Raw genomic sequence first — 25,597 nt, 5'->3', positions numbered from 1 at the left:
GTCCCTTCATTAAAGTCTACATTTGAACCATCTGAACTGAGCTGAGTCTCTTACTAGGACAGTAAAAGACATATCCTATTTCCAAACACTATGCTTCTATATGACTTGTCCCTTTTAGACACTATCTATTGAGGTCCAGCCTTGACAGACAGCTCACTTTCTCCCTACTGCCTCTTCCCTCCTTCCTCCCAAAGCAGTGATACCCCCATTCCAGTCCCTCAATCAGAGAAACTCTGAGCCACATACTAAGCTACTATTGTAGTTTATCAGGCACAGAGTGTAACTTTCTTGGAACAATTAGTTTTCATCCTCTCCTCCATTTTCCCTCACGCTCTTCCACTGCCTAATTTTCATCTGCTGTACACATACTTTCACACTGTTCTATAACCATCTCAATTTTCTGTTTTTTAACTCTAAAGGTTGAGTCTAAGAGTTTAAAATCAGTAAAGGGCATTTACACTCTCATGGCCGTGGATGTGTGCTGTTTCCTACAGCCCCTTGGGGCTAGAATTGCCTTGGCTTCTCCTCTTGTCCAGGGTCAGTGTCACTATCCCCAGGCCACACAACAGAGAATGCTCCTTGGGTTGTGCTCTAATGGAGTCTCTGTTTTCCACCTCACCAATTGCCTTTATCAGATCATCAACTTTTCCCAAGCTTCCCATTGTAATTCCCATTTTACCAATCCTCTCCTTTCTTAGGTCCACTCCGCTGGAGTCCTCTCCTGCCCTGTCCTTCTGTTTCACCAGGCTTTCCTCCTGTGATTTCCCACCTTATCTTCCCAGGGTGCGTCCACCAAGCCCTACAGGCCATGCCTTCCTCCTTCTTGGTTTACTACTCATTTTGTTACATCCAAACCCGAAGAAAGGGTATATGGAAGGCATGCTTTAAAAGACGGCAGTACAAATGATACATGCAGCCCAATGTTCATAGCAGCACTCTTTACAATACCCAAGACATGGAAGCAACCTAAGTGTCCATCAACAGATGAACGGATAAAGAAGATATGGTATATATTGATATATATACAATGGAATACTACTACTCAGCCATAAAAAGAATGAAATAATGCTATCTGCAGCAACATGGGTAGACCTAGAAATTATCATACTAAGTGAAGTAAGTCAGAAAGAGAAGTACAAACACCATATGATATCACTTATATGTGGAATCTAAAATATGGTACAAATGAATTTATCTGCAACAGAAACAGACTCACAAACATAGAGAGCAGACTTGTGGTTGCCAAGGGGGACGGGAAGTGGAAGAGGAATGGATTGGGAGATTGGGATTAACAGATTCACACTACTGTATATAAAATAGATAAAAAAAGGACCTACTGTATAGCACAGGGAACTATATTCAGTATCTTATAATAACCTATTATGGAAAAGAATCTGAAAAAGAATATATATATACATATATATATGCATAACTGAATCATTTTGCTGTATACCTGAAACTAGCACAACATTGTAAATCAGCTATACTTCAGTTGAAAAAATGACATATATACACTATCCAACGTAAAATAGATAGCTAGTGGGAGGCAGCCACATAGCACAGGGAGATCAGCTCCATGCTTTGTGACCTCCTAGAGGGGTGGGAGGGGAGACACAAGAGGGAAGGGATATGGGGATATACGTATACATATAGCTGATTCACTTTGTTATACAGCAGAAACTAACACATCATTGTAAAGCAATTATACTCCAATAAGCAATTATACTCCAAGATGTAAAAAAAAAAAAAAGGTGCGAAGAAAATTTAATTAATTAAAAATAAAATTAAATAATTAATTAAAAATAAAAGTAAAAGGCAGCAGCAGAGTATAGTGGTTAATAACGTTTTACAATCCACTGTTATTTGAAAGAACACTGCTTTAAACATCAGTACTTATTACGCTATTCTCTTGGAATAAAGGGAACAACAATACAGTCAGTCTGCCCTCCATATCTGCAGGTTGTGCATCCACAGTTTCAACCAATCTTGGATCAAAAATATTCGGGGAAAAAAAAATTCCAGAAAGTTCCAAAGAGGAAAACTTCAATTTACCGTGCCAGCAACTATTTACATAGCATTTACGTTGTATTAGGTATCACAAGTAATCTAGAGATGATCGAAAGTCTATAGGAGGATGTGCACTGAGCCGTTTTATAGAAGGAACCTGAGCACCCGTGGACTGTGGTATCCGAGGGGAGTCCTGGAACCACTCCCTGTCAGATCCAAAAGGGACAACTGTATTTTACAAGCCCTCTCAAACATGTTTAGCACAACTAAAGGCTTTAACTGCCTGAGCCGTGGGTATCCAACAATCTTACTGCTCACCATTTAAGTTACAATAGTATTAACCCATGAAAACATGGATTTCATTTTCAATTTCCCTTTTATGTGCTCAACTGTTCATGGGTTTAAACAGAATTCATTCAAAATTTAAAGTATTCTTAAGATAGTCTTCTTAGCACAAAAACATCTAGAATGACACCAACTGGCAACCTATATGCATCTGGGGAGGATATTTCAGTGGAAATCAACAACTGTATTTAATTTATTCATTCATTCACTCATCCAAAAGTATTTATTGAGCACCTCCATGTGCCGCTGTTCTGGCTGCTACAAGGACATAGTTTAAGAAACAAGAACTCGCCTGCCTCAGCAAATGTAAATTCTAGTGGAGGAGGGCAAACCCAAGTAAACGAGCAGGATTGATTTTAGTTCTGTAACTGCTACAAAGGAAAACTGAAGTCAATTTGAAAGTGCTAACCTTATCTGAACAATCCAAAGGATGGGGGGAACTGTTATAGCACTCCAATAAAACGTATTTTAGTACACGAAGCCACCACTATCCCTCACACGGTCCCACTGGGCAGTAACAATTATCAAGCTCTCAGGGTCACATCCTGGGAGCTGCAGGCTTGAAAGCTCTGCAGTCTTGTCTCCTCAAAGGTCTCCATCAGCTAATAAGATGAGGTAATAATCAATGTGTGGCTTCACTGTGTAATCTCCATGCGAGGCCATTACTTCAGTCCCCTGACATCATCAAATACCAATCCTGGACCATTCATCTCTCGGGTCCGATATCCACAAACAGAATAAACGACTAGAGAAAAATAGAAGGAAAAAGAAAGAATGAATTTTACTTAACTAATTTCTTGTGTGTCTCCTGTAACATTTTCTATATTTTGTAAATAACTAAGTTTGTTCTTCCCCTACTTATGGCAAATCAAGGGGTACTAGAGAAAATGAAGAAAGGTATTCAGGAATCCGACAGATGTTTTCATTATGAGAATGATGATGATGAAGACAAGTGGCTAAAGGTAATAAAATTACTTGGCTTCACAAATAAATATACAAAATATGATGATTTTGTGTATACACACACACATATATGTGACAGGTTTTCTGAGGGAACACACCCTACCTATAATGTGTGTTCAGTAAACACTCCTTGACTTGATGCTGAAAATTTATTTCTGCAGAGAAAAAAATAAACAAAAGGCGACAGGCTTTCCTTCAAATGGGAGCAGTTAAATTGGACACACAGAATGATTAAGGTGGGCTCCCAAGGGAAGAAGGGATGTTAACGCTGGACATGCTGCAGAAACCGCCAGCATCCCTTTTGATCTAACCTTTCTCCTCTTCTGCTGACAGCCTTTCGTGTTCTTGTTTCCTCTTCTTTCCCTCTCTAACAATTATCCTTTCTCCAATCACTCTCATTTCCACTTTATTTCTTCTTACGCTTGTCATAAGTAACATCAAAGAATGTCCATCTGCTTTGTTTTAAAGTGTCACGTTTAATATTCTTTTCTGAACCTAAAAAGCAGGTATCTTTATTATTTCCTTTTATGCTTTTGAGCATTTTTTTTTTTTAACATCTGAGTATGGGTCTGTCTCAATGTCTTTTTTCAGTAAAGTAGGCACTATTAGAAAGAAAATGGCCTTAAACAGAATGTGGCATTTGATAATTTCCTCATTCACCAATTGAAAGCATGGGCTACTTTAGATGATCTCTAAAGGCTGTTCCCCACAACAGTAATAATAATCACTGACATTTACTGAGTACTAAGTACCAGGCCCTGTTCTAAGCACTTTATACATTAACACAGTTCTCACCACAACCCTATGAGGTAGGCACTGTACTCATTCCCATTTACAGAGGAGAATACGAGTCACAGAGAAATTAAGTAACTTGCTGCAAGTGGTAAAGCCAGGATTTGAACCAATGTCCCCCGGCCCCAGAGTCTGTACCTTAACCACTTAACATTATACTATCTGTCTATGACAGGGGGCAGCAAACTTTTTTTTTTTTTTGCGGTATGCGGGCCTCTCACTGTTGTGGCCTCTCCCGTTGTGGAGCACAGGCTCCGGACTCGCAGGCTCAGCGGCCATGGCTCACGGGCGCAGCCGCTCCGCGGCATGTGGAATCTTCCCGGATCAGGGCACAAACCTGCATCCCCTGCATCGGCAGGTGGACTCTCAACCACTGCGCCACCAGGGAAGCCCAGCAAACTTTTTTGTAATGGTTCAGACAGCAAATATTTCAGGCACTGCGGGCTACACATGGTCTCTGTCTCATATTCTTTTATTTTTTTTACAATCTTTTAAAAATATAACGAGCCTTCTTAGATATAATCAGACCTACAAGGCTGTAGTTTGCTGGCCCCTGGGCTATGATTTTATTAATTCATATGCACCACTCTACTACTTTTTATTTAGACAATTTCAGACAGAAGCAAAGGTGAAAGATTCCAGATGGGTAGTTTATAACCCCTAGCCAATGAATGCCCAAGAGCTACCAATCACAGGTTGCCACTGCAACAGTAAAGGTAAAGAAAATGCAAACATCCTGAAAGCAACCTAAGCGTCCGTCAGCAGGTGAATGGATAAAGAAGATGTGGTATATATATATACATATATATATATGTATATATATATATACACACACATATATATATATACACACACACACACACACACACACACAATGGAATACTACTCAGCCTTAAAAAGGAATGGAATTTTGCCATTTGCAGCACCACGGATGGACTTGTAGGATATCATGCTAAGTGAAATAAGTCAGACAGAGAAAGACAAATGCTGTAATGATCTCACTTATACATGGAATCTAAGAAATACAATGCACTAGTGAATATACCAAAAAAGAAGCAAACTCACTTCTCAATAGAGAACAAACTATTGGTTACCAGTGGGGAGAGGGAAGGAGAAGTGGCAATACAGGGGTAGGGGATTAAGAAGTACAAACTATGGGTATAAAATAAGCTACAAAGATATACTGTACAAAACAAGGAATACCGCCAATATTTTATAGTAATTATAAATGGAGCATAACCTTTAAAACTTGTGAATCACTATATTGTACACCCGTAACTTATTTAATATTGTGCAGCAACTATACCTCAATTTTAAAAAAAGAAGGGACTTACTTGGTGGAGTAGTGGTTAAGAATCCGCCTGCCAATGCAGGGGACATGGGTTTGAGCCCTGGTCCCGGAAGATTCCACATGCCGCAGAGCAACTAAGCCCATGCACCACAACTACTGAAGCCTGCGTGCCTAGAGCCCGTGCTCTGCAACGAGAGGCCACCGCAATGAGAAGCCCGTGCACCGCAATGATGAGTAGCCCCCGTTCGCCGCAACTAGAGAAAGCCCGCGTGCAGCAACGAAGACCCAACACAGTCAAAAATAGATAAATAAATAAATAAGTTTATTTTAAAAATTAATTAATTAAAAAGAAAATGCAAGCATCAGAATCAAAGAATTGTAGGGGGTTTGTGAACACACAGAAGGACACAGAGCTTATAGACATGAACCAGGTACAGTTATCACTAATGGGAATTCATAAAAAACAAAAATCTAGGTAAGCCTCAGCAACCTAGTATATATTTCACAAGTAGAAAACTCTGGATATCCCTTCCTTTATCTGTTGGACAAAACTACTATTGTAATCTGCTCCCCGACATCTAACAACAGCATCTGCAATATTAAAGAAATGCCTTCTTTTTCCAAGTCCTTCATACTAATTCATTATTGAATTATCAAAATATGTCAGAAACTAAAGAGTAGCTAATTAACTCCTAGCCCAAGAACCCTGAAGAATTTGGAAATCGTAAGAATCTGAACTTCATCCACTGGAATTCTTGCTGAGTCTCCGGCAACAGGAACATAAATTATCAACACGTCATCACCACTTACCACCCTCTAAGATTTCAGAATTTTTGAAATAAGTTTTCGTAGGCTCCATATATTTCACCACAACTTAATTTTCCTTTAAAAAACAAAAACTCCATTTCAACAGCATAGCAATCATTTTGATAAAAGCAATCAGAAACTAGGAATTTAAGCACTATATTTTGACTGTACAAGTCAAGTCATACAGGTCAATCTACAAAATCCCACCTCTTAGGAAACTTAACTTCCTTAGAGGTAAACACTTCCATGAAATCTGGTTCAGAGTATATGCTGTTATTTATTTTTGTCATTTTGGTGGGGGAAAAATAAAAATTGAGAAACAATCTCACTTCTCCTTTCTTTCCTATGAACTTTGGACCATCTGTTTAAAATAGCTGCAGCTATTTTCAGTGGTTAGGCAAAGGGTTACTTACAAAAACAAAAACCAATGCCTGCTCATGTATGAGCATTACTTGCATACAAAAGAGTCTAGTGTAAGTTACTTGCCAAGTCTAAAATTGTAGGAGATTTTAAAAAATATTATGGAGCGACTCAGGACATCATTTCATTCCTTCTAATTGTTTCTTAGCAACTGCTAAATGCACAAGAATAAAATAATTTGGAGATCATTTTTATTAGCATTTGAAAATATTCTGCTCTAATACTAGATCTTTACCCCCAACTTGGCTGTCCTTAAGAATCTGGGCATTTCTTCTGTTGAGAAAAGTTGCTTATTTAATAGTTCATCTTTTTACCTGAAGTACTTGCCTTTAAATGCAGAAACTCGTGTATTTGTCTTTTCTCTGGCAACAGTGACAAGTCAGAGATAACTCAGTGAATATTTATGTAATTTTTTCCTTTGCATAGCACAAAGTATATCTTTGAAAGAGAAAAAGATGAATAAGACTTCTCTGTGCAAGTCTCCACTTCTCTGCCTTTCTTTTCTGTGCTTTGAAATAACTTCCTCACGCCTAGAAAAAGTTTCTCTAGAAGCCACTGTCCTTTGTCCTTGCCGGGTCACATGAGGGGTTAAGTTTTACTTACAGAGCAGGCCTTTCAAGAAGAGCACAGCTAATCAGCCTTCACTCCGTTTATCACATTCCCACCCCTTCTACAGCTTTCTACCCACCCTTTCTACTCTGCCTCAAGGTTTACCTGGGTTTGCCATTTAACACTTAAAGGACCCCCTCCCTCAGAAAACAACTAACCTCTTAGGGGAGACACAAATTCTGTACTGCAACAGCTCTTTCATTCCTCTTCCCCCAGAGCCGGGATATTAAAACCCTCACTTGAGATGTTATTTTTTAATAAAAAAAATAATGGTTGCATTGATTAAGTCCTGCTCCCCCAAGTCTGTTTTTCCATCTTTCCACCGTGAATGCCTCGTAACTGGGTACATGCTGTCCAGTACCCAGAATCTAGAAATTCTACTTCCAGCCTCTCTGGCAGCCAGATGTGGTCAGGTGAGTGCAGGGGTGTGTACCTTTTCTGGGTCTGGGCCTGAAGACACTGAGCATGACACCTCCACACTCTTCCCCCTCCCCTCAAGCCTGGACACAGAAGTGCCCATGACCTCACTCTGACCCTGCAGATGGACTCTGCGATGTCGGGAGGATGGAGTAACAAAGTAGAAAACCTGAGTCCCTGGATTTCTGCAAGGAGTATGACTGCCTTGAGTCCCTGGATTTCTGCAAGGAGTATGACTGCCTTGCCTTGCAAGCCTGGATGCACTAACTAATTCACTGTATTAGTGAATTCACTAATTCACTGTATTTTGGGATCCCTTTGTTCCAACAGCATTGGTTTTATCACAGTCGATGCAAGCACTGTACGTAGCACTGTTCTGAGAGCCTTCCATGAATTATCTCATTAATGAACCTCTGAGCAAAGTACTGTTACTGTTCCCAGTTTCCAGATGAAGAAACATAGACTTGGAGGATTGAGTGACTTTTTCCAAGGACAAAAGGACGTTGCAATGATCAAAACTGCAGGTCTGTACGATGCAAAATTCAAACGCCCATCCACTACACTGCAGTGTCCCCTACGGATCACTTTGCAAATCATCTCCCTCCGGCTGAGATTTTTCTGCTGTGTTCTCTCTTACATACCCGGAGGAGAAATATTACGAGCTCAAAATGAAGAGGTATAAATTATATTTGGTTGCTCATAAACATCGCTAACCTACTGTTCGTTGAAGATCAAAATTTGTAAAAAAAAAAAAACCCAAGCTTCAAAGGAATCAGACAGCAGCAAGTTGAAAGAGGCTTCTCGTTGAAACCTACTTCCTTTCCAAAATTCTATTATGTGACACACAAAGCCTAGATCTGTACCTCAAATCAGTGCTGTAACACAAGCTTAATTCAAAATGAGCTCATCTTGGCTGTGTTTAATATCATGCTTATTATGAAAGGGGCCATGAACCCCTTACCCAACACTGGGGTTTTCCTTTCAGTAATATGAGGCCACACACCTTCACTCCTCATGAACTTTTTAAACTAAAACCAGGAGAGGTGCCAGGGACATGTGTACTGGAGGAGACTGGTAAGGTGAAGGCAAGAGGGGGATTAGAAAGATCAGCTTCTTTTGTCTTTACATTTCACCTCTGGGAAAAAAATCATTTTGCTGAAGAGTCCATGTAATCTTCCAGAAAGCTCTTATAAGTAAGAGCTTTATTTATTCCTTCCTTTATTAAGAGCCATTTATTTACTCGTTCAGCACATATGTATTGAACACTTAATGTCTGTTGATTACTGTGCCAGGCACTGGACACAGAAGAGTAAGTACAGGATGAGTTAAGAGACAGAAGGTGGTTTTTTATCGTAACTTAAGCTTGAGTAAAAATTCCAGAATAAATTGTTTAATTCTTTAATAATTGCACAGACTGTAAGAAAAGAAGGCCCTTCCCTTCCCGCCTTTCTTTTTTTTTTGCTGTACGCGGGCCTCTCACTGTTGTGGCCTCTCCTGTTGCGGAGCACAGGCTCCGGACGCGCAGGCTCAGAGGCCATGGCTCACGGGCCCAGCCGCTCCGCGGCATGTGGGATCTTCCCGGACCGGGGCACGAACCCGTGTCCCCTGCATCGGCAGGCGGACTCTCAACCACTGCGCCACCAGGGAAGCCCCCCCTTCCCTCCTTTCTGACAAAAGAGGCTGTAAGCACTATTTCTAGGTGTGCTTCAAGCATCAGCTCTTGAACTCCCAGGTGGAGCTGTACCATTTTGTCTAGGTAGTATCGTTCCTTCCGACCCTTTCAGAAAGTCTGAATACACATTTAAAATTCATGCTTATCCATCTGCTTCCTGCCATCATTGCCAACTTCACTAAGTTCTTGTTTTTCTAATTAAATTTATTTATTTATTTATGGTTGCACTGGGTCTTCGTTGCTGCGCTGCTTTCTCTAGTTGCTTTCTCTAGTTGCTTTCTCTAGTTGCGGTGAGCGGGGGCTACTCTTCATCACAGTGCACAGGGGCTTCTCATTGCGGTGGCTTCTCTTGTTGTGCAGCACAGGCTCTAGGCGCGCGGGCTTCAGCTGTTGCAGCACGTGGGCTCAGTAGTTGCAGCGCATGGGCTTAGTTGCCCCATGGCATGTGGGATCTTCCTGGGCCAGGGATAGAACCCATATCCCCTGCACTGGCAGGCGGATTCTTAACCACTGAGCCACCAGGGAAGTCCCGTCACTAGGTTTTAATTAACAGGAGATGGATAAGTGAACAGCATGAATTCTTTCCCAGCGTAAGCAAGTATCTCATGATTTAGATGGGTCCCCTCGTTCTAGGCTTGGTTAAAAAGACAGAGGGAGCAAAAGCAGTTGGCACTCCATAGGGTACATCATTTCTATAAACATAAAAGTTCCTCTGACATTTGATGAGCGACTGTGGAAAGATGAAGCTGTGAAAATGCTACCTTCTGTGATTATGATGGGAGTGATTTTAGATGGTTCGTCTACATGATAAGGTATGTCTCTGGCAGCACTGGTTAGAAAGGGCTCCAATCCCACCCTGGGAGTGGATTAAGAGGCTTTTCTGCAGGTGGCCCATCTCCTGTACTCGGGGTCTGTGTCCACATGTTCCCCCTTAGGCCTCACACAAGGGCTGTCTGGTTTCTGGCTCAGCCTTGGCTTCCAAGGAACTGCTTGAAACTTCCAAATGCATTATATATATATATAAATGTATATGTATATATATATACACACACACACATACATATGGAATTCCCTGGCAGTCCAGTGGTTAGGACTCCGTGCTTTCACTGCCGAGGGCCCAGGTTTGATCCCTGGTAAAGGAACTAAGATCCTGCAAGCCTCTTGGCGCGGCCAAAAAAAAAAAAAAAAGATTGCATTCAATACTGCTTCCAGTCTGAAGAAAACACTTTTACTATGTCTTCGGGTCTGAAGAAAACACTTTTACAACGTAGTGTTCATCTTCTAAAAACTCGCTAAAATACTGCACTGAGTTTTGAAGATCTTAAGCGGCACTCATTTTCCACATAATTAATCAGAGCCCTATTTTCATTTGCACCTAAATTCCTCCAGGTAAGTCAGTTTCATTTTTCGTTCGTTACAGGCATTCATTTGTAGACAGCATCACTCTACCACTGACCAGCACCTACTAGGTAAAAGTGAAGAGGGCAGGGCTCAGGTGGACCTGGACTCAGCCTCAGAGCCCTTACAGCCCCTGAGAGACTAGAAACAGACACGGGATGACTAACCAACCCCCCCCCAGTCCCGCACAGAAAGTAGCGAGTGCCGTAAGATGCCCACAAAGCACTAGAAGTGTTTGAGGAGGGAGCGCTTACCCTTAGGTCGGGAGACAGGGCCCAGCTGGAAAGGGAAATCCAAACGTGGGAGGCACCAAAAGGAAGTCAGCACCCGCATCTGCCCGGCTATGAATGTGCCTACCCTGCACCCACCGTGGCCTAGGTCCCCAAAGCCTTTCGATAGAGCGAGGCTAAGGTGGTGATAGGAGCAGATCCGTGGAGACAGCCAAGTGCAGAGTGGGCAAGAGGTGTTTCTGTGAGGAAACTGGAGTATGTTTACACACACTCCAGTCCCCAGTTTCCTGGGGACTGGAGTGTGTGTAAGGCTATAAGGAAAACAGGATAGGAAATCAAAGGATGGAAAGATCTGGAGTGACCAGCCAAGGAGCTGGGCCTGTACTGAGTAGATAACGGGACCCACTGGAAGTCCTTCAAAGGGGAGTAACCGAAGAGGCACACTGACAGAATTCCCTGGTGGTCCAGTGGATGAGACGTGGCCTTCCAATGGAGGGGATGCGGGTTCGATCCCTGGTCGGGGAGCTGGGAAGCCCACATGCCTTGCAGCCCAAAAGCCAAACATAAAAAACAGAAGCCATGTTGTAACAAATTCAATGAAGACTTTAAAAATGGTCCACATCAAAAAAAAAAAAAAAAAAAAGCCACACTGAAAGGAGGTTACCTTGGGTGGTTTGGAGGCTGAGGTTCTATGCAGGGAGACCAGTGAGGACGCAATGGGAAAAGAAGATCTGACCCACGGTAGCGGCAGTGGGAACGCAGCAAGCATCCAGTGCAAGACAGAGGAGAGGGCTGCAGGGAATGGGGTAGCGGGGAGCGGTAGTTGAGTCATGAGGCTCCACTTTAAAGACGGAAGCTCACTTCAGGAAGCAGCCTTCTGTGGCTGCCCCCTTCACCTCCACCAGGCTCCTTCAGGCCTGGCTCCTTACATCTTTCCCAGTGCTTTCCCAATGCTTCTTCAACGACCACCCACATACAAACTCCCTCTCCCGGGCTCATTAGTCTTCATAAGACCCAACTCCTAACTCTGAATTTCCAAGGCAGTGACTCACCTGCTTACCAGAGACTATCAACTGCTCCCTTAATAGTCATTTCCCCCTTTTCTATAGTAGAGGTCAGCAAACCTCTGTAAAGCGCCAGGTAGTCAATACTTTAGGCTTTGCAGGCAGTAAGGTCGTCACAACCCCTCACCTCTTCCATGGTAATGGGATAGCTGCCACAGACAATTCATAAACGAATGGGTCTGGCTGTGTTCCTATATAATTTGTTTCTAAAATTTTGTGTATTTTTACTGAGCTACAGTTAATTTACAATGTCGTGTTAGTTTCAGGTGTACAGCAAAGTGATTCAGATATACATATACACACATATATGTGTGTGTGTATCTATATATTCTTTTTCAGATTCTTTTCCATTCAATAAGATATTGAATATTGTTCCCTGTACTATACAGTAGGACCTTGTTGTTTACCTATTGCGTATACAGTACTGTGAATATGTTAATCCCAAACTCCTAATTTTCCTCCCTACCCCCTACTATCCCCTTTGGTAACCATAAGCCTATCCAATTTTATTTACAATGACAAGTAGCTGGCTCACTGGATGGTCAGACCACTGTTTGCCAGCTCCCGTTCTACAGTACCAGAAGCCTTCGCAGGGTGTCTGGCTTGCTCAAGATGACATTTTCCAGCCTCCCTTACAGCTAGTTGTGGTCGTGTGACTCTGAGTGAAAATGATCTGTACAACATCTAGATCATGTCCCTTCTCTTGGCTGAAAAGAGGTCATTGTGAGTCACCTTGACTGTGAAGATGGGGGCAGCACTCACGGGATAGCAGAGAAACAAGATGGAAGGAATTTGAGGCTTCCTACTTCTCCCGGAGTACAGACCATCTGGACTGTTCTAAGAAAAAGGAAAAAGCCCCCCCAAACCTTTTAACTTAAGTCAGTGTACTTTGGGGCATCTCTTTATAAAGCTTTGCGTTTTCGAGTTTAGCTCAGTGCACGAGGAGGCTGTATTCAGAAGGGGAAACGACTTTGTTGCAGAGCTACCGCATAATCAATGATCAATCAAGCACCCATAGGGTGGTCGGACGACTCGGCACACATCTATCATCAACACAGCACGAATCTATCATCATCATGGGAACTAATATTGAGCAAAAGCTTACTCTGTGCCATGCACTTATAAAATACAAGCTCTCGCTTATCTTGAAAGCAATTCTTATTCCCATCATTTTTTACAGATGACGTTTAGAAAGATTAAGAAATATGCCCAAAGTCATACTACTCCAAAGTAGCTGCACAGATATATAAACTCGGGGACACATGATTCTCCAGCACGTTCTTCTGCCCACATCAGCTCCCTTGTGTCGAGGACAAGCCACAGTAGTCAATTCTAGGGTGATTTTCAGAGAAGGTTCTGTGACTGCAGGCTTAGTTTTCAAACTGAAAAGCGTCACTAAGATTCACTGACTGACGGCTCCATTTGGTTTCATCACTACTCCCCGTGAGGCGCCAAGTACGCCAGAATGACACAAGGTTAAATGACTGATTCCTTTGAAAGACCCTGAGAACGCCAGAATGTGGATTGCATGAGACAGCCACAGGGGCTGCCAACTCGGCCCCAGCTTTGCCACTACCTCCTCTTTCGCTGCCCATTAGAAGTTAACTGCCCTGACACCTGCTACCCCATGCTGAACAGAGGCTGCAAAGCAGTTTCAAAATATGCCAGCAGAGGAGGAGAGCTTCTTTTCTCTCCAAGAAAGGGTGAGCAAGGCCACCGACATTTACTGTTGACCCTAGGCTGTGAGGTGTAGCAGCCGTCTCTGCTGGGGTCTTGGCACCCATCATGGGGACCATCTGCCTCTGTTTCCCTGACGGCACGGCCTGTCCTGTCCTGTACAGCCTGGAGGCCCAAGGAAAGTCAAGTTCACCTCCAAATTACAGCCTAGCTGATGGTACCAACTGACCGCGGTAGGTGAACCCAAAATTCAGGTGCAAAAGATTTTCATCTTATTTCAAGTTTAAAACAAAGAACTATTTCAGGGGCTTCCCTGGTGGTGCAGTGGTTAGGAATCCGCCTGCTAATACAGGGGACACAGGTTCGAGCCCTGGTCCGGGAAGGTCCCACATGCCGCGGAGCAACTAAGCCCATGCGCCACTGCTACTGAGTCTGCGCTCTAGAGCCCGTGAGCCACAACTACTGAAGCCCGCGCACCTAGAGCCCGTGCTCTGCAACAAGAGAAGCCACTTCAATGAGAAGCCTGCGCACCACAACGAAGAGTAGCCCCCGCTCACCTCAACTAGAGAAAACCCGCGTGCAGCAACAAGACCTGATGCAGCCAAAAAAAGAAAAAAAAAAAGAAGACTATTTGAAAATTAGTTTGATTTTTTTTTTCAGTCTTTTTTTTTTTTGGGCTGTATCATGAGGCATGTGGATCTTTAGTTTCCCGACCAGGGATCGAACCCGCGGCCCTTGCCGTGGAAGCGCAGAGTCTCAAGCACTGGACCGCCAGGGAAGTCCCTAGTTTGATTTTTTTAATAGGGTAAGTTCATTTTTGAAAACATCACTTGTTTAATCAGCTGTGAATGGCTAATTAAACATTAATTACTTATAATTAGTTGTTGCTATACCAAGAATTATATAAAGTACATGTTTTATTATAGACATGTAGTAAACATTAAATAAATTTATCTTGAGTAAAGCACAAAATTAACATGTTCTTAATTACTTTTTTAACCCAATTATTTTTAAAATTAGGAAGAAAGACCTCATCCCCAAAATGCACGTTTTTCTTTGGCACGTCTTTAATAAGTATTTCCAGAGCCATATTACAATGGATGCCAAACTGCAGCTACTTAAAATCATATTTTCAAAGAATAGTTTTGGGGGCTTCCCTGGTGGTGCAGTGGTTGAGAGTCCGCCTGCCGATGCAGGGGACACGGGTTTGTGCCCCGGTCCGGGAAGATCCCACATGCTGCGGAGAGGCTGGGCCCCGTGAGCCACGACCGCTGAGCCTGAGTGTCTCCTGTGCTCCGCGACGGGAGAGGCCACAACAGTGAGAGGCCGCGTACCGCAAAAAAAAAAAAAAAAAAAAAAGAATAGTTTTGGGATGTGAGAAAGGTTCTCATATCTATTATTATGCTTTTTAAAAGGCAGGTTTCAAAAAGGTTTACAGACATTCTTGTAAAAGAATAACTACATATCCATATAAATAAGCATAAAAAAGTAGTCCAGAAAATTAGTCAGTTTTTCTCTGAGTGGTAGTTACAAGTAATTTTTATTGTCTTCTCGGCATTTTCAAAATTTTCTAACATAGCAAAAAAACGTATATTTTTAAAAGAGCTAGACTATATAAAGAGTATGATAACACTAAAAGCTTTCTCCTTTCACTGCATTCTGTAAATGGATGCAGAATGTGGTTTGTGCAAGCTATTTTATATCCAAACCATAGAGAAAAATCTCAGAAATGCCTATATTAAACACCAAGTCTCCGTGCTCTGACACTGCACATTTCAGAAAGATCAGAGAGGCACCATAACATATGGAGATATGGAGCCACTGGGGAGAGGGTCCAGATTCATTACACCCACAGCTATTATCCATGTTTTATCTCCACTAAATTGACATTAAAAATGGAGTAGGGAGTACGTGTAGCACTCAAACACCTGTGACACACCATTATGGAAGAAAAATATTTCCCGTTATTTGAATTCCCAAGTACTGCTTACAGATTCAGAAAACAGCAGAAAACAACTGTGAAACTGAAAAGAAATACATGCACGTCACAATTGAGCAGTTGGTAAGATTAACTAGAAATCAGTTTCTATTTCACAATGGGAGTTACTAAAACCACAGAAAGCCCCACAATTAGGCAACAGGAGTTAGAATCAAGTCTAAAACTGGAGAATGTATCTCTCACCCCCAGTCACAATGCCCAACAGGGTCCGGGGACACACATTTGTTTGCAGATATGAAAAGAAAAAAAAATTTGTAATGGCTCAAGCTAACAGATCGCTGCCCCAGGTTTCACACTAATGGTCATATGATCTCCCAAGTGCTGTTTCTCAGACAAACGTCTCTTTTTTATATAAAGCCAAAGGATCACCAAAAAGGCCTAAGTCAAGCAAGCTCCTATATTTTTAAAATGATGGATCAATCCTCTAACAGAGGAAAACAGGACTTTGAAAGAAATATTTCAGGAAAAGGTGAAGGTAGGGAGGTTCAGGAAAATGTCTGATAAAATTCCATGGCTTTTCCAAAACAACAAAAACATAGTTTCCCAAGCCCCCAATACAAAAGCAGAGCAGAAAATAAAAGTGGGTTCTCAAGCGACACAGTTCCTGAGGGAAACACACTTTCACTTGCTATTTCGACAAATATTTTCCCCACAGGGTTATTTTACTTACAGAGAAAGAAAAAAAACAATATAGATTGAACAGTCCCCAAATGTCACATCTCTTTATATAGACACACACAGTACAGAAATATACAGCTTTATGGAGAAATTTCACCTGCCTTCAATAAATATTTAGTTAACTTAAGATTTTCAACAATAAAACAACAATGGAGAAAGACAAATAATAAATCAGCGTCAGTCTGTCTAACCCGAGAACAAGCAAAACGACAGCTAAAGGAAGAGATAAAGGTTGTAGGGTAAGAGAAAAAAAAAATTACTAGGATACTAAGTAAGATTCTGATCCATCAGCATCAATACGAAGAAGACGGCAAACACACCTTATGTGCAGGCTGCCTAGAAGGACAGCTTCCCCGTACCTCTGATTTCCATCATCCTGTTCAGGACCAGCCTAGGAAAGTAATATGCACCCGCAGAAACACTGGCCTGGCCGGCACCCAAGTCAGTGACTTCAACTGCTCCACATTAATAACAAAAGCTGTACAGAGTGGACAGGCAGGGAGCGAGATGAAAGACCGGAGCAGACTTCTAAGAGCAAATCTATCTCCTGTTAAAAGATGCTGGCCAAGCCCTGTTCCTCCTTGATGGAAAAGATCTGTTCTCTTTGTAAAGACTACAGTTATTTCATGTAATGGTTTTAATGTTTGCATGACACTAACAACAAAAAACGATTTTCATGGTAACAGACTGCAGTAAACACAGACTTGTTAGGTGCCAGGGACCATTCTGCGCGCTGCACGCAAATTAACACATGGGATCTCCAACAACCTGATGACGTAAGTGCTACTAGCCTTGGTTTACAGATCGGGAAACTGAGGCACTCAACTGATCAGTGACTTTACCAAAATCACAGAGCTAGGACAGTTGAACCCAGGCTCTCAGGCTCTGGTGGCCAATGGCTTAACCACGACACCAGGCTACCCTGTGCTGAATCCTGCTCATGCCTCCTGCCCTCCATATGCCTTAACCCCACGGAGGTCTCAGACCCTGCTGTTCCACAGACTGCAGTTTTGTTGCTGCTTTCTGGCTGCTCCACGGGTTGGAGGGGAAAGGCAGAGAGCTACCTTTCGTGGAAGGCCTATTTTATGTCAGCCCCTTCAGAAAACAGAAATGCTCTCTTCTATCCTGCGATCTCAGCATTATTATTGTAATTTCCGTTTTCTAGATGAAAAACAGGTTCTGAGGTTAAGTGTCAATACCTTGCATAAGGCTAGTGAGAGGCAGTGTTGGCATCAGGACCTAAATCTGTCTGTACTTGGTCTGTGTTCTGGCCACTACAGAAGGCATCTCCCACCTCAGTCACAAATTCACCCCCTAACTGGGGGACACATCTAACAGCCACAGATGAACTCCCATATTTTAACTAATTGTTTCACAAAGGAATGCCGCCTGGACGATTGGGAGGAACAGAGAGGGAAGAAAGGTCAGGAAAATTCCAACACAACAGCCAAAAAACCCTCTTACACCATAGAAAATTCCAGTTCGGTAACAGAAAGCATATTTTGTGCGTACATGCTCAGCACTGCTGCAGAACTATGAATTGTAAATATACAGAACTGGATATTTCTGGTGCACATAAGCTCTGCAAATCATATTACATTTCTTTTTTTTTTTTTTTGAAGTTGTCTCAGTAGATCAGATTCTTTATTTGAAAGGAAAATTCAGTCATGGGCAGTTGACTGCCTTGATAATGCAAATTATTTTGAAGTGGCAAAATAATTTGGTTTCAAAATTTATAGTGGGAAACTCCTGCTAAAACCTTCTGAGCCCTCATCTACTTTGAGAATTAGAACTGTCTCCATAATAATGAAAGACTCCTTGACCAGCTATAGTTTAATTTAAAAAAAGAAAAAGAAAATAACATATTACATTTTAAATGCACTGGAGGAACTAACTCACTATGGAAAAGAATTCTGTGGTCAAATCCCTTTGTAAAGTCAAAAGCCCTTTCACATCCTCTAAGTCTTTGAATATTCAAAAGCAGGCATATTCTATTTTCCTAATGAGCTGTATAAAAATCCAAATTATTTTACATAGGTTTGGGATCTATTCTGCCTTAAAATTGAAGAAATGGACCATTATACTATTCCCCACTTTCTCCAGCCTGAGGTTCTATAAAGGGCTAAGTTGCCTATCACACATCAGCATGTAAATTAATTAGCATCTACATCTTAGCTAAGAATTCCTTGAAATAAAAAGAATAAATGGAATCAAAAGATTGATGATTAAAATGAAAAAGTATCAGGAGACTGTGACTCACAAAACGTACAGATATGAAGGCTTCAGACTTCAATCTCCTCCCGTTATGGTTAAGAAAACTAAGGCCCAAGAAGTAAATTGATCTTTTCTAAATCTTAGAGTCAGTAGGAGAAACACTAATATCCAATTCAGTACGTGTTGTGTGGTCCAGAATTGGTTCCCTCTAATTATGTGAGATAATACAGCACTGTAAGCTCTAAAAGAGCAGAAACTGTCGTGTGTCTTGTTTCTGTAGCTCCTACAAATTGCCTTGCTTAATAAATAATACTAATTCTCTCTATGGTGTGAGACAGGAATCAGAGGTAGTATAGTAGGCTACCCCCTACTTCACGTCTGGTCTTTGTAGACTGTTAGGCAGATCCTAGGATCTCAGCGAACAGCTGTGCCAATCAGTGCCAACCTTACCCAGAGAACAGAGTGGGTAGCGAGCAGATGTAGCACCTTAAGGACATCCTATGAAAGAGCTCAAGATTTGAAGGCACGAGACACTTGCAAATGAGTTGACTTGTCCAGCTCAGTATTTCTCCCCTCCAGGGAATTCTCTGGCAGTCCAGTGGTTAGGACTCTGTTCTTTCACTGCAGAGGGCCCGGGTTCAATCCCTGGTTGGGGAACTAAGATCCCGCAAGCCGAGGTGCAGCCAAAATTTTTTTTTTTTTTTAATTTTTTTTAAATTTTTTATTTTTTTGGCGGTACGCGGGCCTCTCACTGCTGTGGCCTCTCCCACTGCGGAGCACAGCCTCCAGACGCACAGGCTCAGCGGCCATGGCTCACGGGCCTAGTCGCTCCGCGGCATGTGGGATCTTCCCAGACTGGGGCACGAATCCGCGTCCCCTGCATCGGCAGGCAGACTCCCAACCACTGCGCCACCAGGGAAGCCCTTAATTAATTTTTAAAAAGTTAATTAAAAAAAAAAAAAGATTTCTCCGTTCCAAAAGGAATAAGCTGTACTTCCTGACCTCTAATGGCTGCTTCCAATATTAAATGTTATTATTCTGTTTAGACCCGAAATTTGTTAACTTTGACACAAAAAGCAATACTTTAATAAGTCCCTTTCAATGCACCTCTTTGGTGGGTTACCATGAATCTTACATGTATACAAGTAGTCTCACCCCAACCTGCCCCAGTGAATAGGGCGGGGAATGGGAACACTTTGCTCTGCAATGGCCACTGAGCCCCCGTTTTCTTTCCTAACACCACTTGCACCAGAAAAGCTCCTGGGTTGGGCGATGAGGCCCATAGCACTTCAAGTGTTACACTTAGCATCAGGGTCTAGGGCCAGGCTTGTCCCACCAAAAATACTGTTCCAAGGCTGTGGTCCCTCCAGACAGGCTGCCTCTGCTTGGTGTCCAGCGAGGCTTTGAGAACAAGGGGCCCCTCGTCAGAGCTGGTCAACTGCAGGAGGTGCCGACAGTGCAGAGCTGGTCTGAGGCCAGAGGCATGGGTCACAGAGAGGCCAGGGCCGCTGGGAGGCCAGGCTGGAGGGGGAGCCCTGCTATGTAACCTGAAACTTGAGAAGGTGATTAAGAAAGAGATACTCACACAAAGGAAAGAACAGGAGAGGTTTGAAGACTAGAAACATGAGAGCATGACAGAGAGATTGCTTTGGAAATTCCAACCAACCGTCTCAAAAAAGCAAATGTGGGGCTTCCCTGGTGGCGCAGTGGTTGGGAGTCCGCCTGCCGATGCAGGGGACGCGGATTCGTGCCCCAGTCCGGGAGGATCCCACGTGCCGCGGAGCGGCTGGGCCTGTGAGCCATGGCCGCTGAGCCTGCGCATCCGGAGCCTGTGCTCCGCAACGGGAGAGGCCACAACAGTGAGAGGCCTGCGTATCGCAAAAAAAAATAAATAAATAAAAATAAAGCAAATGTTACTGTCTTGCAAATGAGTCAAAATAACATGCATTTGTTGTGTCTGTGAGCTAAATGGGATCAATCTTAATTGTTAAGCAGTGCTGCTACTAGTACACATGTGTCAGGAGAAAGAAACGCCCAGTCACAGGACTTTCGTAATTAAGGAAAGAATCAGAACTTACCCTGGACCTCTGTATAGAACTTCACAGTTTACAAATCAGCTTCCCGTGCACTTTCTGCTCTGACCCTCACCATCACTTCATGACACTGAACAAACCGAGGATCAAGAGGTTGATTTACTGGCCTCAGATGCCCAAATTGCTACGTAGCAGGTCTTCAGGTCCACCTGGGGCTCTTCCACTACGCCAAGTCTCTTTAGAACTACTTTTCCTCAAAACCCACCTTTTAAGAGAAATTAAATGTATCCCTAGGCAATACATTTTTTTTCAATTTTAACGTCTAGCACTGAAACAAGCTGCAGGTTGAATATCATTAAACAGTGTTTTTTATTTTTATTGAAGTATAGCTGATTTACAATGTGTTAATTTCTGCTGTAAAGTGATTCAGTTATACACCCATGTATATATTCTTTTCATATTCCTTTCCATTATGGTTTATCACAGGATACTGAATATAGTTCCCTGTGCTACACAGTAGTACCTTCTTTTTTATCCATTCTATGTATAATATTGCATCTGCTAATCCCAAACTCCCAATCCATCCCTTCCCCACCTCCCCTCCCCCTCAGCAACCACAAGTCTGTTCTCTATATCTGAACAGTGTTTTGATATGCTACACAGCACTGTCCCTTTGCTGCAAAGCATGTTAGCCTATGATGGGTTAACTAAGCTTTGAGGGCTAGTCTGGAAACTTTAGCACCACACATACTATACTATTGTTTCTATGGGAAGCTCTGTTCCAAGTTCCAGTCAGCTGACTTAAAAGAAAGCTTTTGGTGCATATGAACACGGCCTAAAAATAATCACCACTGCAAACTGAAGGCATTTCTTGGATTTTGCTTTTCTTTTTCATTTCATTTAAATATATACAGACATACCCAGAGCCTGTTTTCATGGAGCAGCATGTCCGGTATGAAAAGCTAAGCATTTCAATATAACAGAAGAAACTGCATCAAATTCCCACATGTGATGAGTGTGGACTACATAAACAAGTGGGAAAGTCCCCTTCCACCCCAAAACTGTGCCAAGACATCTGACATGCCTATGTCTGCCAGAAGTCTACAGCTATTCAAGTCAGAATCCATGTTTCTGATAAATCAGTGTAATACTGTAATGATCTAAAAAGCTTAAAAAGGACTTCTTGCCAGGAGAATTGTTTTATGGCCCTTCAAAAGATTTGTTCCGAGAAAAATGTCTCCCTGCCAAGGGATTTCAAATGCTAAAAGCAGAAGGGCAGCTTTTCAGTGATGAATTTTCAACAAATTACCCAGCATACATGGTTGAAAGCTCTCTCATCAAGAATTCAGGTGCTAGGGCTTCCCTGATGGCGCAGTGGTTGAGAGTCCGCCTGCCGATGCAGGGGACACGGGTTCGTGCCCCGGTCCGGGAGGATTCCACATGCCGCGGAGCGGCTGGGCCCGTGAGCCACGGCTGCCGAGCCTGCGTGTCCGGAGCCTGTGCTGCGCAATGGGAGAGTCCACAACAGTGAGAGGCCCGCGTACCGCAAAGAAAAAAAAAAAAAAAAAGAATTGAGGTGCCAGGTTTACGATTAAAATAAAAAATACAGCGTATATTAAAAGATAAATCAGAGTAGGGTTAGGACCACTGTATCTACTCAAGGAAACAGGTGACCAGAACGTTGGGATAAATTCCATTAACAAGTTCTCCTGATGCTTTTTGATTCGTTAATAATGGATGTATACACCATTTTTCAGAAACCTTCCTGTTGTGTGAGTTCAGACATGACTGGGTTATGCTTAAACCAAACCTAACTGACACCACAAGAAAGAACAATCAGATGGAATCTAAATATAATACTCCCAACCGAAAGTTCAGACAGAAATCTGCCAGTCGCCTTTTACCCTACCTCAGACAGGAAGGATTGTGTGGACCGGTGGCTCAGGATCCTGCCATTTTTCTCTTCTGTCCTCACTCAGGACAGTCTTTCCCGAAGAATCTTGAAAAAGACAGACTAAGAATGACAGGGATCAAGACAAAAGGCAGCTAACACGCATGAGAAACTCTGAATTGCCTAATGTCAGTCCCCAAGCGTCTCAGCCGGCCGATCCTCTCTAATTTTTGATGAAGTACAACATAAACCTCTTTAGAGCTGTTTGTAATCAAAAGGTACAAAGTGTGAGACCCAAATTCTCTTGGTTATCGAGATGAGTCTTAAAATAACCACAAGCGGCTAATATTTAATTTGGTGTTCTTGCCTTTCTGTGAGAATTCTTAGTAAGATACAAAATGCCCTTAATAAAACATAACTTAACCGACAGTGGAAATAGCTCATCGGGGGGGCCACTGTCTAGATTATCTAGATCTAAAAAGCAAATCATTGTTTGAAAAAGCCCAATTATTGTTACCTTAAATCCTCTTCTCTGTTTCTATCTCTCTCTCTCTATATATATATACACTTAAAATAGTCTAATATGAAGCCCATACGGCTCCACGGGGCTGTGCCAGAAAGCCAGTCATATTCTAGTGAGTTTGCTCTGTTCTTTTTTTAATCTAAAAAATATTCAATAAATATCTTAAATTCTTTTTTTAGTGGTGCTAGCCTTTGATTTTCCTGTGATGTGAATCCTTGTTCATCTTTCTTATCTATTACCATAAGCTTATGTTTTCTTATTGAGTTGCCTGAAAGTAGATACACTTTCATGACCTGTAAATCATCTTAAATAAGCCTACGGTCCAAAATCAGTATTACCTCCAATACTTGCATTTTTTCTTTTTTCTCGTCATTAATTGCCCTGGGCCACAGTTTCTTCAGGTATAAAATGGTGGTGTGTGTTGGGGAGGGGGTGGGTAGTACCAGGGGAAAAAACGTGCTTGATGATTTCTAAGTTCGCTTCCAACTCCAGAGTTCTATTATTTGCTGGTTTCTCTGGTCTGCATTTATCCCAGACATGAGCTCCCATAGAGCAGTGCTTCTTGGGGGCACAGAGGGGGTACTATTTTGCCCCCCCCCAGACATTCGGCAATGTCTGCAGACATTTCTGGTTGTCACAGCTGAGGGAGGGGTGTGCTACTGGTATCGAGTGGGTAGAGACCAAGGATGCTGCTAACCAAACATCCTACCACCGGCAGGTAGCCCTAAAACCAAGAATCATCCAGGCCCGCACTGTCAATAGTGCTGGAAGTTGTAGGGTAACAAACCTGGGAAATTAAATGACTTGTCAGATTCAGAAAGTTGTGGAAGCCACTTCCTAAAATATTTACTACCTTTCATATTCCTAGACAGGCAGCTCGGGTGCTTCAACTCCTAAAAGGGAAGCAGAAAGCAACAGAGCTTATTCACAGCTCCCGTTCTTCCTCTATTTCCCTCTTTCTCTCATCCAAACCCACAGAATGATCAATGATGGAGGCAGGATGCATAAGCCACGGTCCCTGCCTTCCCAGTGCTACCATCTAGTGAAAGAGATAGAAAATCAACAGTGGCCAGTGTTTTGGATGTAGCAAGATGTGATGTGGCTTGCAAAAGCCCACAGGTTCTTTCAAGACCCATAGGTATCAAATCTTCATTTAATGAGCAGATATTACTAAAGAACCTTCATTGACAAATTTTTAAATAGATCAGGGCAGCTAGAAAAGTAGACGATGTGTTTTCATTAAGAAGATGTTTTTTCAATCTACCAAAATGATGAAAGTTCTTCCTCAGCCACGAATAGCATCTTTATCCTTCTAAAGCAGTATACGATCACGTGCGTCCAGGAAAACTAACAGTACTCCAAGGATTGTTAGGTGTTCAGGTCCTGCAAGTCATTCTGGAGTCTTTTTGTAGGACAAGGTGAGTAAGGAAGGCCCAGAGGTCAGAGCAGTGACTGCACCATGGGAACCACTGCTTTCTAGGATACTCTGGGATGTACCCAAGGGAACCATACAATTTTTCTTCCAAACCAAGAAACTTCTGAGAGTGAGTTATGCCAGGACAACAGGATAAACCAGGACCCATGTTCACCACAGCTATGACTGCTATGCTGTGGCAGCCCCTCTGAATGCCTGGTGGAAGACGATGCCCACAGGAACCTCGGAACAGCCGTGGGCGCTAAACAAAAGTATGACTTCCACTTTCTTCGTCAACTAAAAATCAGTGATAGTCAAATGGAAAGAAAAGTGATACTCAGGAATAGTCAACACAGGCAAATCTGGAAAACCCAAACATACTCTGTTTATGAATCTAAAGTACAAGATTCCCACAATAGTGCGCTCCAGATGGGACGTAGTCTTTTCTCTGTGGCATGTGAAAAGCAAGAAAAACTGTGAAACAGCTTCCGGTCTATCCACTTAGCTAATACACTGATCCCCCTAATACACTGACCCTTCAGTCAGCCCAAGCGAACTTCTGGTACTTGCAGTCAAGGCAAGCCCTCTGCTAAAAGTCATGTCTTGGCAGGTACGGTGTGTTTAATCACATTCTGGTCCCAGTGGAAACTTCTGTACTAGGCAACGGACAGCCTCAGGAACTATCCCCTAAAGTCCCATGACCAGCAAGGTGGATGGGTTCCTGGGCATTTGAGTGGAACAGAAAACAGGATACCCACTGCTTTGGAAAACAAAAATATTCCCAGGATCAGTAAGGTTAATGTTGTCTTTTTTCTTACCCATAAACAAGGTAGCCTCTTAAGAAAACATTATAATCTTACATGGAGCTTGCAAATCAAAAACCAAACCAAAAACATGTCCTAGTGCTTTGGGCACGTGAACGAAGACTGCATGTGAGCCCTGACCCCCTGCAAGCATGCGAGGAAGGCAAAAGCAAGCCCAGGAGACCTCAGGGGCTGCCAGCAGCAGCAGCAACCTTGACACCGCATCCCCTCCCACTTCCTTTTAAGCTTTATCAGAAGCAAGATAAAAAATCCTGGAAAAGGGACTTCCCTGGTGGTGCAGTGGTTAAGACTGCGTGTTCCCAATGAAGGGGGCTTGGGTTCGATCCCTG

The 25,597-nt window shown here is 42.6% G+C and overlaps 1 protein-coding gene across 8 annotated transcripts in view; it reads right to left on the bottom strand.

Moving 5' to 3' along the window:
• Nucleotides 1–25,597, bottom strand: part of GAB1 (GRB2 associated binding protein 1) — a 127,571-nt gene that overhangs the window by 61,739 nt on the left and 40,235 nt on the right. Inside the window, exon 1 of one of the 8 annotated variants that reach the window (XM_049709530.1) lies at nt 16,690–20,280. The exons of the other annotated variants lie outside the window; for them this stretch is intronic. The gene's annotated coding sequence lies outside the window, so the exon portion shown is untranslated. Of the gene's footprint in view, nt 1–16,689; nt 20,281–25,597 lie in introns of those variants that run through there. 8 annotated transcript variants of the gene reach the window in all.

This window comes from Orcinus orca, chromosome 4 (genome assembly GCF_937001465.1).
Source record: "Orcinus orca chromosome 4, mOrcOrc1.1, whole genome shotgun sequence".
NCBI lineage: Eukaryota > Metazoa > Chordata > Mammalia > Artiodactyla > Delphinidae > Orcinus > Orcinus orca.
The sequence above is the reverse complement of the archived record's forward strand: the minus strand, read 5'-3'. Positions and strand labels throughout refer to the sequence as shown.